The 14,214-nt window shown below is 39.6% G+C and overlaps 1 pseudogene across 1 annotated transcript; it reads left to right on the forward strand.

Moving 5' to 3' along the window:
• The first annotated feature begins 9,809 nt into the window (after positions 1-9,809).
• LOC306669335 (swi5-dependent recombination DNA repair protein 1 homolog) lies at positions 9,810-13,901 on the forward strand (annotated as a pseudogene). The gene is made up of 2 exons (XR_013766977.1): positions 9,810-9,924; positions 12,653-13,901. The product of XR_013766977.1 is annotated as a swi5-dependent recombination DNA repair protein 1 homolog (transcript).
• Positions 13,902-14,214: the final 313 nt, after the last annotated feature.

A 14,214-nucleotide genomic window follows, 5' to 3' on the forward strand; every position in this document is an offset into this window, starting at 1 on the left:
GGAACTGACCCTTCTATCAAGATCCATCTCCATGTGCAAACATTCCAGGCATGTGAGCTGTTAACATCCGTTCTACATGCTTTGAAATCCTAGTACTGACTTCTGCAAGACTGAGGACTGAAATTCAGGGACTCTTCAAACACTGTCAGGATTACAGTAAGGCATAAAGAGGAGGTTGCCGAAGGTTCCTGGCCATGTGTTGTGGGCATACAGTGATGAGCACATGATAAGATGCTCCTATGAATTCTAAGCTTCAACTCTAAAAAGTGTGACATATTAAGCAGACCAACACATGAGCAAATACATTTGCAAACACTGATAATCACAGTGAAGTTAAAAAGTGGAGGATGCCAGAAAATAACCAATTAGAATAGGGGATCCTTCTTTTGGGTTAGGTCAGAGAGAACAGGTTGATGGATAAATAGAACTTATGCTGGCATAGAGTAGGGGGGAGAACATTACAGGAAGAGGGAAGATCTCTAGAGAGGAAAAAGTTGGCCAGTTAAAGCATCTGTAGAAAGACTGCTGTGTACGTAGAGGCACTGTAAGAATCTAGTCAAGGGGCTGACCCTACGAAGTCCTGTAGACCAGGGCATAGGGTTGCTAAGGGAAGGACTTCAGCAGAACAGTGGCAGCATGAGATGTATAAAAGCCCACATGTTAAGTCACAGTGCAGGCTTTAAACAAGGGACAATGGTTACACTCCAGTAGAATTGCTATTGTAAGCTCTTTGCTGAATTGATGAATAAGGAAAGGAAACCTAGCCAGTTACTTACAGTGTGCTGTATTGTTTCTTGGAATTGTCAGAATATTGTCTAGTGGGAGAGCTGGTGCTCAGCAGAGGCTGTTGTCCCATCGCTGGAATCCACAAGGCCAGATTCTTCTTTTATGTAATTTCACACGCTCAGAACACAAAATAATATACGGCATATAGTAGACACTCGATAAAAAGTCTTTTTTAAGTTAAGTTCATTAGACCAAAGAAGCCTGAGCCACTACTGAAGTGGATGGGTTCTTCGTCTCTTCAAATTAGCAGGACAGACTTCATAAGCACAGGTCATCCTACTCCATGACAAAGCCATCTTAAGTCCCAGCAAGCTTCCTTATGGACAGATTCCTGACTGCTCAGTTTTGGGAAATCAGGACATAGGCCAACACTATACTGAACACATTTTGTGATCTAGTGAGACATTCAAACTGCCTTTGTTTTAGATCGACAAATGGAAGAAGTTGAGCAAGAGACAAAGCATATTGGCTTCTCTCAGTTGTTTTCTAATATCCCAGATTGAGTGAAATAATATTAAACATTTAAATGCATTCTTCATCAAAATGCCTATGTGAATACATTTTATGATAATGCCATTGAAAGGAAACATTCCCAGCAGAAAAACCTGAAATACAACAGTGGATTTTTAACGTTTTATGCATGTTAAAGAATCTAAAATGATCCTTTATTCTATTTTGGTTTTGTGTATAAAAGGATAGTTCCAGTATATGGTAATTTGTTTAATGTGTTTAGGTGTCGAAACACAGTTTCCAAAAATTTTTAGTTAACATTTTCTTGATCTCCAGCATTCTAAAATTTGGGATCCATAGAAACTAAGGGAAATTCCAGAAAGATAAAAGAAAACTTCCACGGATCCATGTGGGCTTAAGTGTAGGTATAAGACATCACACTTCACAAATAGAGTTAGTACACATCATTATTTCCAGGATATATCGTTTTTAATTTTCAATTCCATTATCAGGTGGGATGCAAGTCTAACCATTCTGTAGTGAATTACTTAAAGAGATGGAGTTCAGAGTCAGTTCTTTCCAAACTCATTAAAATCCTCTTAGTCAATACATGCTACTAATAGATTTTAAAATATTACCGAATTATAAATAAACAAGTAAATGAATAATCTAAGAGAAAGGAGAAAGAACCTTAATATCAGACAAATCTGCATTTATAGTTCGGTTTTACCACTTTTGACAGATCGCTATTCCCATGTATGGATTGGACATCCTGGTCCACAGGCCCTGGGAGGAGAGCCGATGTGAGGTTGACGGGGGAAGGGACTTTGCAGGGTGGACTCCCGACTTCTCTGGTGATAAAAGCAATCCCTGGATACCGTCTCTTCTTACCCTTTACAATCTACACCATGAAGTAAATGACACAGAGCCAAGCCTAGTTCACAAAAAGATAAATGTGCATGGTCTTAAGCCTCTGAAATTGTTTTGGTTGTGCATTTCTACCTCGCAACCTTGAAAAAGAAAAATCTGATCCGTGTGATATGTAATTGATCCTAGCCACTTATTTTCTTCGACCTTAGATTTCCTCATCTGTGAAAGGGGGGCTGTATAAAGTAAATAGTGAGATTTGAAAACAAAGTGACTAGACTGTGCCAGGCACATCTGCGTGGTAGGAAAAGCCAGTCTCAAGTGCCTTTTCGTCCCTGGCAGATTGAAGCTCTTCTCAACCTTCTACACCCCCACGGGAGCTGCTTGCTTTCTTTTTGTCTGAATTATTTGTTCTGGTTCAAGCCAACTCCATTTTTCAAGCATCTCTGATGGACATTATAAACATCCTGCCTACCAGGCTGTATTTTCTTTTTCCTGTTTTCCATTTGAAAAGCAGATGCCCCAGGAAGAAGAATGTGGGCTGTGTAAAACAGTTGCTCAGGTTTCTGGCCTACCTGAGCTCTACCAGCTCCCAGAAAGCACCTTGATACCTACCAGTGTTTTAATGAATGGCTTTGAATATTTTATCAAAGTTCACAAAATCAAACCTAATTACTGGGCCAGAGAAAGCCATCTAGATATTTAGACCATAGAATAGGATCTCTCTAGACTACTACCAATTACTAAACTGTGGAGAAAAGTCAGCCAATGTTGTGGAAGTGGAACATTGATAATCAAAGAGAAAGTCATTAAAAATAGTGTTAAAAAATATCTATTAGCAGCAAATTCAGCAGTGGTATTTCTCAAAGTGGTGTCCTTGGAAGACTTGTGTCAGAAATACCTGGGGAGGTTTCTTACCAGGAACGTTCTTTGGCTCTTGCCTGGTTAGAACCTTTGACTGACAGATTCAAGATGTTCCAACTGAAAGTCCCCAGTTCATTTCTAGAACTTGCCTTTTAATAAACAGCACTGTTATATTGCTTCATGTCTGATGCTCATCACTCTAATATGTATAACTTATGCCAAATAAGATGTAGAGCCCTTGGTACTGAGTGTGATGAGAGTTCTCACTCACTGGCCTCAGTTCTGACTCTGTTGTCACAGGTACATTTTCCTGTACTTGCACTTAGTATAAGTGGTATGACACAGGGCACATGTGTTTAGCCACATGTGGATGTGGCTTATTTAACTTACCATATTCTGGAAACTCAGCCATGTTGTTGGAGGTGCCAGTGTTTTGTTCCTTTCAAAGTATGAGTACACCAGCATTTCTGTCCATTCTTCTGCATAGGCTGTTTCAAGTTGGGGCCTGTTATGACTAAGATGTTCTGAACATTCTTGTGCGCGTGTGTGTGTGCGCATGTGTGTAAACATGCATTTTTATTTCTCTTATATCAATATCTAGGGGTCACATGGTAAAGAATATATTTAAATGTATGTGATGCTGCCAAATGGTTTTATACTCCCTCCAGCAGTGTGTAAGGTCCAACTTGCTCCACATCTTCTCTAATCCTTGGCATTTACTAAGTCTTTTTGGTTTTTGCCATACTAGTGAGTGTGGAGTGGCTTAACATGGTAGTTTTAACTTGCATTTCTCTGAAAAGTAATGTGACTGAAGATATGCAACTGGCTTTTTATATGTCTTCTTTTGTGAAATGTTTGTTCAAGCCGCTTGTCTCCATTTTTTCCTATCCTCAGTGCATTTTGGGAAATACACCTGGAGGTGATACTCTGACCTGGGAATCAAAAGTCTTGGTCTTTAGCTGTACTATGAATTTGTTATATGCTTGTGGGGTTAGGTTGGTTTATTTGCTTTCTCATCCACAAAATAAGGGCATTAACCTTGCTCCTTCATTCATTTATTTCCTTCCTATGGCAAGAAAACCAGAGTGAGAAATAAAGGAGCAAACAGTCATTTCTTGGAGAAGAGTCCCCCCTCAGGGAGTCCAAAAAAAGCACACAAGCCCGACTGGCAGTGTTCTGCAGGGATTCCTGCATTAGCACATGAAGCTTAGTGATTAAAGGGTATTTTTGAATAGTTGCAGGCACAAATGGAACTATGGATGCTTCTTACCTTTATTGTTGTTCTACCTATCCCACTTCAAGCAATCGTTGCTCCCCAGCTTCCATGGCTGGTGAAGAAGATTTGGAGGGAACAAGAACGCAAACACTGAAAGTCCTGTTTCCTCTTCTGAACACTTCTGTGAAATATGTAGATGACCAAAGATCGAGTTATGGAGGCGAAGCTGTGAGAAGGTTTGATTTGCTCATCAGTTGAGTCTCTAGGGTGGTAAGAAGTCAGCTATTGGAATGAAATAGCTTGCGTGTATGTACGCAGGGCCCTTTAGAGCTTCCAGGAGATTTCTACACTCCCAACACGACCCAATACCACTGATTCACTGTGAAGCCCTAAGGAACACTCTTAGACAAGACAATAACAATGGCGGACTCAGTCAACACCAAATAAGACCTGCATGATCTCTGTTATTCAAAACTCCACTCTAGGGCAGGGGTGTGGGGTGATGCTCTTAATTGACTTGGTTTTGTTTTCCTATCCACAACTATAAAAGCAGGATACAAAATTGAGTTAATATATGAAAAAAGTAAAGATCTATTTCATTCTCATATGATTTTGTAGAAAAAAAATTTGTACTTCTTTCACTAAAAAATTAAGGAATGTCATGAAGAAACATATCTAACCTAGGCAAGATCCAGTGGAACCAAGGCAACGTATTCACAGAATTATGCCTGAGTTAGACTGTCCAGAAACAATTCCCTTGGGCACATTTTTTTTGGAGAACAATTGGAGACAAATGTGACAACCCATTGCAGACCCCTTATTTCTATCTATAAATCTGTGTTGAAGACTTGCTAACCATAGCATTCATTTTCAACAAATCTTTTTGTTGTCTTCAGAAATTCCTGAATTATACAACATCATCAGGTACATCATTAAAAATCAGAGCAGCAAACATGACATATTGTACCATTCCTATGCTGGTGACAGGCATCACACATCAATCCTGCTGCTCTTTCCAGTGAATCTGGAGGGTGCTCAGAGTCCTTCATAATTCAGATCTGCAGGGACCTGCAGCTAATCAATCTGAAACATCATTAAAATTGAAATTTCCCTGTCGCTCCTTTTACTGACACTTGGCTTACATGGCCAGACTCTGATGAATCTCAAGTCCAGAATGGATAAGTCTTGGTAAAATGTCATAATGAGGTTTCTTTCTTATTTACACTGCCGCTTTTCACCTTAGGCATAAGGATCCGGGATGTGCCTCCCTATCCAGCTTTACCTCTTCAGCTCTGACAAGTCATGCTCTTCTCTTCCTGTCACAGCTTCGATCAAGACACGTCAGCTCCTCTTGATGTATTATACTCTGTCCCATCTCGCTGACTTTATATACACTGCTTTCCCTGGTTGCATCCTTTTTAGAGCACCTTCTCATCCTCACCACCATCACTACTGATGAGGCTTGAATGGACGATGCACTTATAATTAAATTTGCAGATGAGCACTAGCATTGTTAGACAGTGTCTGTTGTCACTCGACTTCCCAGTCACTGCTTCTCTGCTCTGTGCTCCTGTGGCTGGCAGCCTGTAAACTACAACCATAGACCCCATGGCCCAATGGTCTCTTGTTAACTTGTGTCCCTGGGGACAGCTGATGGGAGAGGAAGGGCAAAGCCACCACACCCTTGGGTGGCAGCTCCAGCAGTGGAAGCCATTAGACATTGGCATGTGCATAGTCCTCCCAGGTGGCTTAGTTCCCACAGCACCAGCATCACATGGTGCTGAGCAACACTGTTGACTTTTCTCTTCTTCTGCCACATTTGGGTTAGTCTTAGCTTCCTGCAGTTACTAATCCATGACCACTGCACATTTGTCCCTCCATTCCTTCTAACACCTTTGCAAACAGTTACTTGTGTTGAATTCCTTGTTTTGAAATACCCAGAGATGCTTCTTGTGTTCCTAACACAGCCGAAGAGCAAACAGGAAGGTTTTACATCTGCATTGAAATTGTTGTTGTGAATCGCATCAGGTTCTCTCTTTGGGGCTTTACTGTCATTTAAACTCTAAGCAAGCACTTGATTATACTCTAGAAGAAGGGTCAGAAAATATTGTGTAAAAAAAGCCAGACAGTAAACTCATAGACCTGATGGGTCACACAATCTACATGGTGGATACTTGACTCTGCTATATCATGAAAACACATAGACCAGTGGTCAGGTTCCAATAACCATTTACAAAAATGGACAGAAAGCTAGATTTGGACCATAAGTCATAGTCTTTAGATCTCTGCTCTATGAGTTGTAAATGTAAGAAGAATGTTTAGAATTGGTAATCAATAAAAGAAAATAATTCATTTCAATCATTCATTTTTCTTCATTTGTTCAGCTTTCAATTTATTTATTTAGTTTTCAGTCATTTATTGATGCAACTCTAGGTAACTGGGATAAAATGATGGGTAAAACACACACATTTCAAAAAACATTTAATTTCTTAGATTAAAACAGAAGAAAATCCGATTACCAACAACTCTGAAAATGTCTCTCCAATCTCAGGGCCAAGAATTTTTCTATCAACTTTTCCCCAATCCTCTCACAGTGCCACCTGTCTTTGTTTAATCCTGTCATGACTTTAACTTCTACTTAAGTTCATGCAATGAAAGGACATTCATTAGACAGATGAGCATTAGTTTTCCAATCTAAGTTCAAGGCTTTAATCATCCCTGAGAAACTCTTAAAACACACAGAGACTCTAAATTGCATTATCCCCTGGAAAAAAAATATATCCGTTCCTCCATATAAATAACAATTCTCTTGTTCTTATCATGGAAGAAACAAAAGATACCACTAGAATGCTTTCATGTATCCCCAAATAATGCCTATAATTAAATGTACCATGAACATGATTGAAAAAAAGTTCATTTACTTTCCAGCTTCCTCCAAATAACACCATGATTAAGAAGATCAAAGCAGCAGCTCATTTTGAGTTTTGAGAATTTTTTCCCAAGCACTAGCATTAGACTGTGAAGAATAGAAATATCTTCCATTATTCTGAAAAATAACAATGGTAACTAGAGCCTTCCCAAATTTTCAATTCAAAATCTCTTATAGAATTAGTTTCCCCAAAAACAAAATAGAATGGATTCCAGAATTCAAGTTGTCTTATCTTTACTCAACTTTTTAGATTTTATTTGAAAAAATTTCCAAGTTATAAAAATGTTGTAAAATTACTGCAAAGAATTTCTGTACTTCTGTTTACTCACCGACCCTGTTCCAATTTCAACAAATTGTCCTGGACAAACCTTTACAGAAAAATGACCCAATCTAGCATCAAATTGTTCTAAGTTGTCATGACTCACTCGTCTTTATTGGGATAAGTTTCTCAATTTCTCCTTAACTTTCATGGCCTTGACATTTTCTTTAAGATGATAGACTGATTATTTTGCAAACTGTCTTCCCATTTGGTTTGTTCAATGTTTGCCCATGGTTAGTTCTGCATTTGGGGTCAGAAAATCCTATCACTGCCTCCTCTCTAGTGGTACACAGATGCTGGTTTGTACTATTTATGGTGTTCTTAATTTTGATTAGTTCATATCAGTATTTTCTATTCTAAAATTGCTTATTTGACCTTTGCAGTTAACAGATTTTTTTTTTTTTTTTTTTTTTTTTTTTTTTTTTTTTTGGTGAGGAGGCTCTTTGACACTATGCAAAATCCTGTTCTACATCCCATTTTATCTAGTTTTAAGATTCATTGATATTTCCTGCCCAAGTTAATTATCTCTGATGACTGTCAAATGATTTTTAAACTCCATCTTTATTTCTTGTATTATTGTAATATAGAGTCTTGTCTTCTATTTTTTCATATATGTCACTGAAAACACACAGGTTCCTATTTTTAATGAGTGTATTCCTTTACTCTGATTATTTATACTGATGTGTGAAATGTCCCAGATTTGCTCAGGATCAGCCCCCTTCAAAGAGGTTAGGAAACCAGTTGGTAAGTGCTGGGTCCTGGAATAATAACTAGGTTTTTGACCACACTGATTTCTAAAATACACATTTAGGCTTTTAAAAATAACAAGTCAAGTATTTCATGCTCCTGTGAATATTCAGAATTAACCATTCTGCATTGCCTGCTCTTTAATTTACAGAACAGATAGGATCTTGTTATATGAGCAAATGCTATTGCCTCAAATTATGTGCTTCTTGTTATGGGTTGCATGTTTGTGCCCTGCACCCCAACTCATGTCTTAAAACCTTAGACCCTGCCCAACCATGTGATGGTATTTGGAGGTGGGGACTCTGGGAGGTGAACAGATTTAGAGGAAGTCATGGGGAGCATGCTGGGGTTATTGTCCTTATCAGAGGAAGAGACCAAGCTCTCTTTCCTCCACATGAGGACACCATGGGAAGGCAGCCATCTGTAAGACAGGAATGGAGGAAGTAGATCTGCTGGCACCTGATTTTGGGCTCAGTTTCCAGGATTATAAGAAATAAATGTGTGTTGTTTAGGATACCCATGATGGGGTATGTTGTTGAAGAAGTGCTAGGAAGATATTATTTTGCAAAATTAATGCAGTAGTCATCCCTTGCCCCCAGTCATCACTTTCTGCATTTACAGTTACCCACAGACAACAGCAGTCTGAAAACAATTAAGTGGAAAATTCTAGAAGTAAACAATTTGTCTTGAATCTTATGTTGCTCTGAGGAATGTGATGCTATCTTGTGTAATCCTGTTCCCTCCTACTGGAGTCCTCTCAAGACTAGACACTCATCCTTTTTGTCTCTAGTAAGAAATCTGAGAGAAAGATCACATTCACATAACATTTATTATGGTATATTGTTATAATTGTATTTTATTTTTGTTGTAATTAATCTGTTATTATTCCTCATTTACAAATTAAATTTTATCATAAATTTATATTCATATCAAAAATAGCATATGTAGGATTTGGTACTACTCATGGTTTCAGATATCCACTGGGGTTCTTGGAAGGTGTCCCCCATGGATAAGGGCAGACTTTGGGGTACTGATTATAAAAATAAATTTAAAATAATTAAGGTAATGGAAATAAGCCATTAATGAGTCTGTAAATTCATCAAAAAATGCCATGTTCATATTTTTAAAGCAATGACAACAGCTCTTTATGTTTACAAAAAACGTTTGAAGTTTACAGAATGCCTCTTCCTTACCTTTGAAAGGTAGAATTGATAGCATCTGTACATTTTCATCAGAGCTTAATAATTCTAGATTTTTGTAACATCCTACTGCCATCAGAAAATGTTGGGAAGGGGGGATCGGAGGATAACGAAGAGAACGAGGACAAAGCACATTGTAACTTCCCCCATGTCATTCCTCTCTGCTACCATTTACTAATTAATGCCATCAAATCTGAACTTACTAAAAGCTAAATTGCTATTTTGGGCAAGTGGATCAGAGTGAGCTATCCCATGGGAAGCTGGAATATGCTGGACCTGATTGCTGGAGATTACAACAGGCCTGTGTGTGTGTGTGTCTGTGCAGCCTCTGGCTTCCAGCTCTCTCTGTTGGCTGGGCCCACAAGTGCCACATATCTGTATGCTCAGCTCTTATTGCTGGTCAGAAGTCTCAGGTTTCTTCAGTGACAGCGAGGGCAATTGAGGACTTCAGTTAATGGCTGCCACTCTGAAATCTTACTAAAAGGCAAAACTGCAAAGAGTACAATCTAGAATCATTTGACCCTGTCTATTCCTAGTCCTGATGTGGGTAAGCGATCTCATCAACTTGAGACAATTTTTCTCATTATTATTTTAAAATGTGGACCCTATAAAAATAGTTATGATTATATTATTCACGAAATGTGGTATGACTTCTACACACGTGACAATAGGTAACAGAATTTTCTCCAGACTGTGTGAGATCTCTGCAGAGACAAGGTATACATTAGATGCACTCGAATACCCAGGATCCTGATCATAAGGAAAAAGAAAATGGGTTAAGAATCCAGAGGAGAAGGGACTTAATTGACTAGGAAAGTTTCCCAAGCAGAGAACCACATATATGGGCTAATATCACAGGATGGATTTGGAGAGCTGGTAAGTATGAGGTGGGGAAAGCCGTGGAACAGTCTGCATGTTTTCAGATTAGTTTAAGTAACAATAAAACAATCATTTGTCTGTCTACTAAGTGCCAAGAATGATGTTGACAATTTAAATATGATATTAAATAAGACAAGCTCTGTGTTCATGTTCCAACATGCCACAGCAAAGTACCACAAAGTAGGTGAGTAAGAACAAGAGGAATTTGTGCTTTCACAGCTCTGGAGGCCAGGAGTCTGAAATCAAGGAGTTATCAAGGCCAGGTCCTCCCTGAAGGCTCCAGGGGAGGACCTTCCTGTCTCTTCCTAGCTCCTGATGGTGGCTGCCATCCTCGGCCATCCTTGGCTGGCAGCTACAGGGCTCCTAACTCCGTCTCTATTGTCCCATGGCCACCTCCTCTGTGTCTCTCTTCTTATAAAGACACCAGTCAATTTGGTTTAAGGCCCCCTTGTCTAGAATGACCTCACTTTAATCTGTGTCTTAGTTACATCTACAAAACCCTACTCCAAATAAGGTCACATTCATAAGCACCAAGGGCTGAACTTCAACATGTTATATTTTTGATGCGGAGGATGATTGGACAATCACCTCAGTTAGGAGTTCAAGTGAGAGACACCAGCATGTAAAAAAATATAATTCCCAAATCACATGAAATATACTGTCATAGATCTGCTCAGAGTCGTATAAAATGCTACATGAAGAGTTCATTTAGAGAACAGGTGGGGATTGCCAGGCAGGCGCTGTGTTCTATGCGGATGGGTGGCAAGAGCAGCAGAGGAAAGCCAGGAAAGAGTGGTGACCTGCTTGTGTATGGACACAACACTAAGCAACATTTCCACAGTAATGGGGTGGTGGGCGTCAGGAAAGGCAGAAGACAAAGTGGGTGTCTCAGTGGGCTCACAGCGTGGAAGCTCTTGGTTTACTACATGAGGAAGCTTAGAATTTATTTCAGTCCTCCTCCAAGTCTTTATTGAGTAACTACTGGAATATTGTGTGCCACATTGTCATTGGGTGAGATTAATGACCTATGACTTCCCTAATGTCAATAACTACAGTGGACAAGTGTAGAAATTCACAGTGCTCTGCACAAAAAGTGTAAGTGAAAAACAATATTACCAAATTAACAATGTTTTTGTTTGATAGTTCAAAATTGAACTTTCAGTCCTTGCGAACATTTTAAGGTTGTTTGGAAAATTCAAAGTGGAGGTACATAAAAAAGAAGGGAATAAAGAGTTTTTGTGGCATTATGAATCATATGTCAATCATGAGTGTGAGCATTTAAGTAATGAGCTGTCATAGGCTACTAATTTTCTATTAGTCATAGTTTACAAGTAAAAGTGTTCCATCAAGGACTTTAACAAATGGAAAGCAAAATGTATTTTAGGAACTGCAGCATCCACCCCATAGAGAAAACCCAAGAATGTCCAATCTATCACAGAACACAGTTTCTTCTTCTTCCCTGGTATTCCCCCTTCACAGGGACAAGTAGACATTCCATTCAGTGTTTAATTAATGACATTTCATGCAAGTTCTTGCCCTAAACAAAACTCAGTGTATTTTGCTATCAACAGCTGGTTTCCTGCAGTGTGTCAACTGCAAACAGAGCAGGGCCCTCAGGACCAGGAGGTCCAAAAGTGGTAACTGAGTGAACAAGGCTATTTGAGGTGCATTCCTTCCTGCTGAGTGTGGTGTCAGGAAAAGGCAACTCTGCTTTCCTATAGCAGGACCCCCAGGCCCCTGTAAGGCTTGAGCAAGAGGTTGTGCAGGGCTGTGGGCACTTGAAGTGCTGAAGTCCATGTCCCCAAACACTACTTAGGAAGGGCCTTATTTTTGGCTTCATGCCCTTCTCCAGTTTCATTTCCACTACAGAGTGGCCTGAACTCTGATCTTTTCCATTGACACCTGTGGCTAAAATTAAATTGCAGAGTCCTGGTAAAGAACTCTTTACCAGGCCCTTCCTAAAACCCAGTCAGCCATTCTAGATGAGCATCTCTTGTCAGGAAGGAAAGATGAGAGAATTCCCTTAAACAGGATGTGTCTCTGGAAGGAAAGTAAAAGAGACACATAATAATAATTCTGCCCTCAAATAGCCCAACCTCCAGTGTGGGGTCTAGTCTTGCATAAGGGATCCCACTGCAGCTCCATTCCTTATTTAACTGAGTAAGGAAGCTGCTGACAATATCAATAGCTATTGTTGTATGACTCAAGTTTCATCCACCAGCCCACTCCAACTTATTTACTGAGTAACTGAAAAATTATGTTTGTCTATTAATATGTTTAATTATGAGAACTGATCAAAGATGACGTGTAAGATGGACAGATAGAATTATTAAACTACCAGCCCCTTTTGCACACATTATCTTACTAGATCCTCACATCCTTTCCGTGCTTTACAGAATCATGCGACCCACTGTTTTGTCATTTTAAGGATGAAAAAAACTTTAAATGGCATTTTCGGGCCAAGGATGCTGCTACTCCGGGCTCAGCAAGGGCCATGTCTACCTCGAGCATCTCAGTTCTGGACCCACCCCATCCTCTTCAGGGACCCTTCTGCTTCCAGGACTGTGCAACAGCAAATTCCGTTTGACCACATTTGATCTCAGATTTGGCCAAAGAATGGGAAGCCGTGTTCTAAGGGATTTGAATTTTGAGGTAGACACGGTGGAGAGCGTAGTGACCCGACCGCTGAGTTTTCCGCAGAAAGTCAGGTCAGAGACTCTACTCTGCAGGGGCAGTCGATTTGGAGCACGGCTCGATCCTCCACGGGCTGGAACCCAATGCTGCTCCTTGGCGGTCTCTGCCTTTGGAGCATACACTTCCAGTCCCAACAGGTCTGAGGACAGTCAGTGCTGTGAAGTAAATCAAGATCTCATTTGCAGGATGCAAAGTCCATCAGACTCAGCTGTGATCTTACCTAGGACTCCATAGGCCTGTGTGAATCCATCATCTCCCCATAGGAATAGTTCACAGAAACAACCAATGAGGGCAATCCTTAAAGAAAAATTAAGGAAACGAGATTTTTGTTTAATTCCTGTTGCAGTGTGGTAAAACATCTTAAAGCAGAGAATGAAGAAAATGATCAGATTTTTCAGAGAAACCAGCATCTTCAACAGAAGAAAACTGGAATTTCAAGAAAGTTTTAAACACACAGGCAATGAATCTGAAGAAAATACCTATCTGAAAATTACCTTCAAGAGTATCAGTGCATATGAACCTGAGTCACTTGATTTTATGAGTGAGAATCCTAAGCAAGGATTAAACGAGGAAGCAGAATTGGTGAAGCAGTTTCAGGAGAAGGAAGGCTAAAACTAGTCAAATGTATAGATGGTAGAACACCCTGTCTGTGTCACAGCTGTTAATAAGGAAGTGGAGAAGCTGTCGCCAGCTGTTGCTTCATGTGTTGGAATCAGCCATGTCTATAGAGAACTAGAAACTAAGCTTTACTCACTTGATTGACCACTCAGGGTTGCTTGATAAATTGCTAGATTACAACAGAAGTGAAGGAGAATTTGCAGGTGTTTAATTCATAATTTTTTCTTGAGAAATGTCTTTGGGAATGACAACTTAGTGACAAGATACTTAAACACATTTTAAAGGGGAGATATGCACTTTGAGGCTTCAAGGAAGTTATCATGATTACTATCAGTTTAGGGCATTCTAATATCTAAATTTTAAGTTTTAAAATTAAACTCAGTGTTTTGGATACATTTGGCAAAGAAAATGACAAAATTCAAATCATATTTAAAGAGTAATTTGGACAATTCTGTAAACCAGTTTTAGTACGTCATTTTGCTTTTTGTGGCAAAATGTTTTATTTTCAATGTTAAAAAGTAGTCCGGTCTAGATGGGAGCCCTGAGGAGCTGTGTTATTCTAGTGTCTACCAGCCAGCCTCCATCACTGCAGCTGGGGGCTGGGGAGTCAAGCTTCCGAGGTAGTGCTGGTGTTTTTGTTTGTTTG

Source organism: Sciurus vulgaris (assembly GCF_902686455.1).
Source record: "Sciurus vulgaris genome assembly, chromosome: 1".
Taxonomy (NCBI): Eukaryota; Metazoa; Chordata; class Mammalia; order Rodentia; family Sciuridae; genus Sciurus; species Sciurus vulgaris.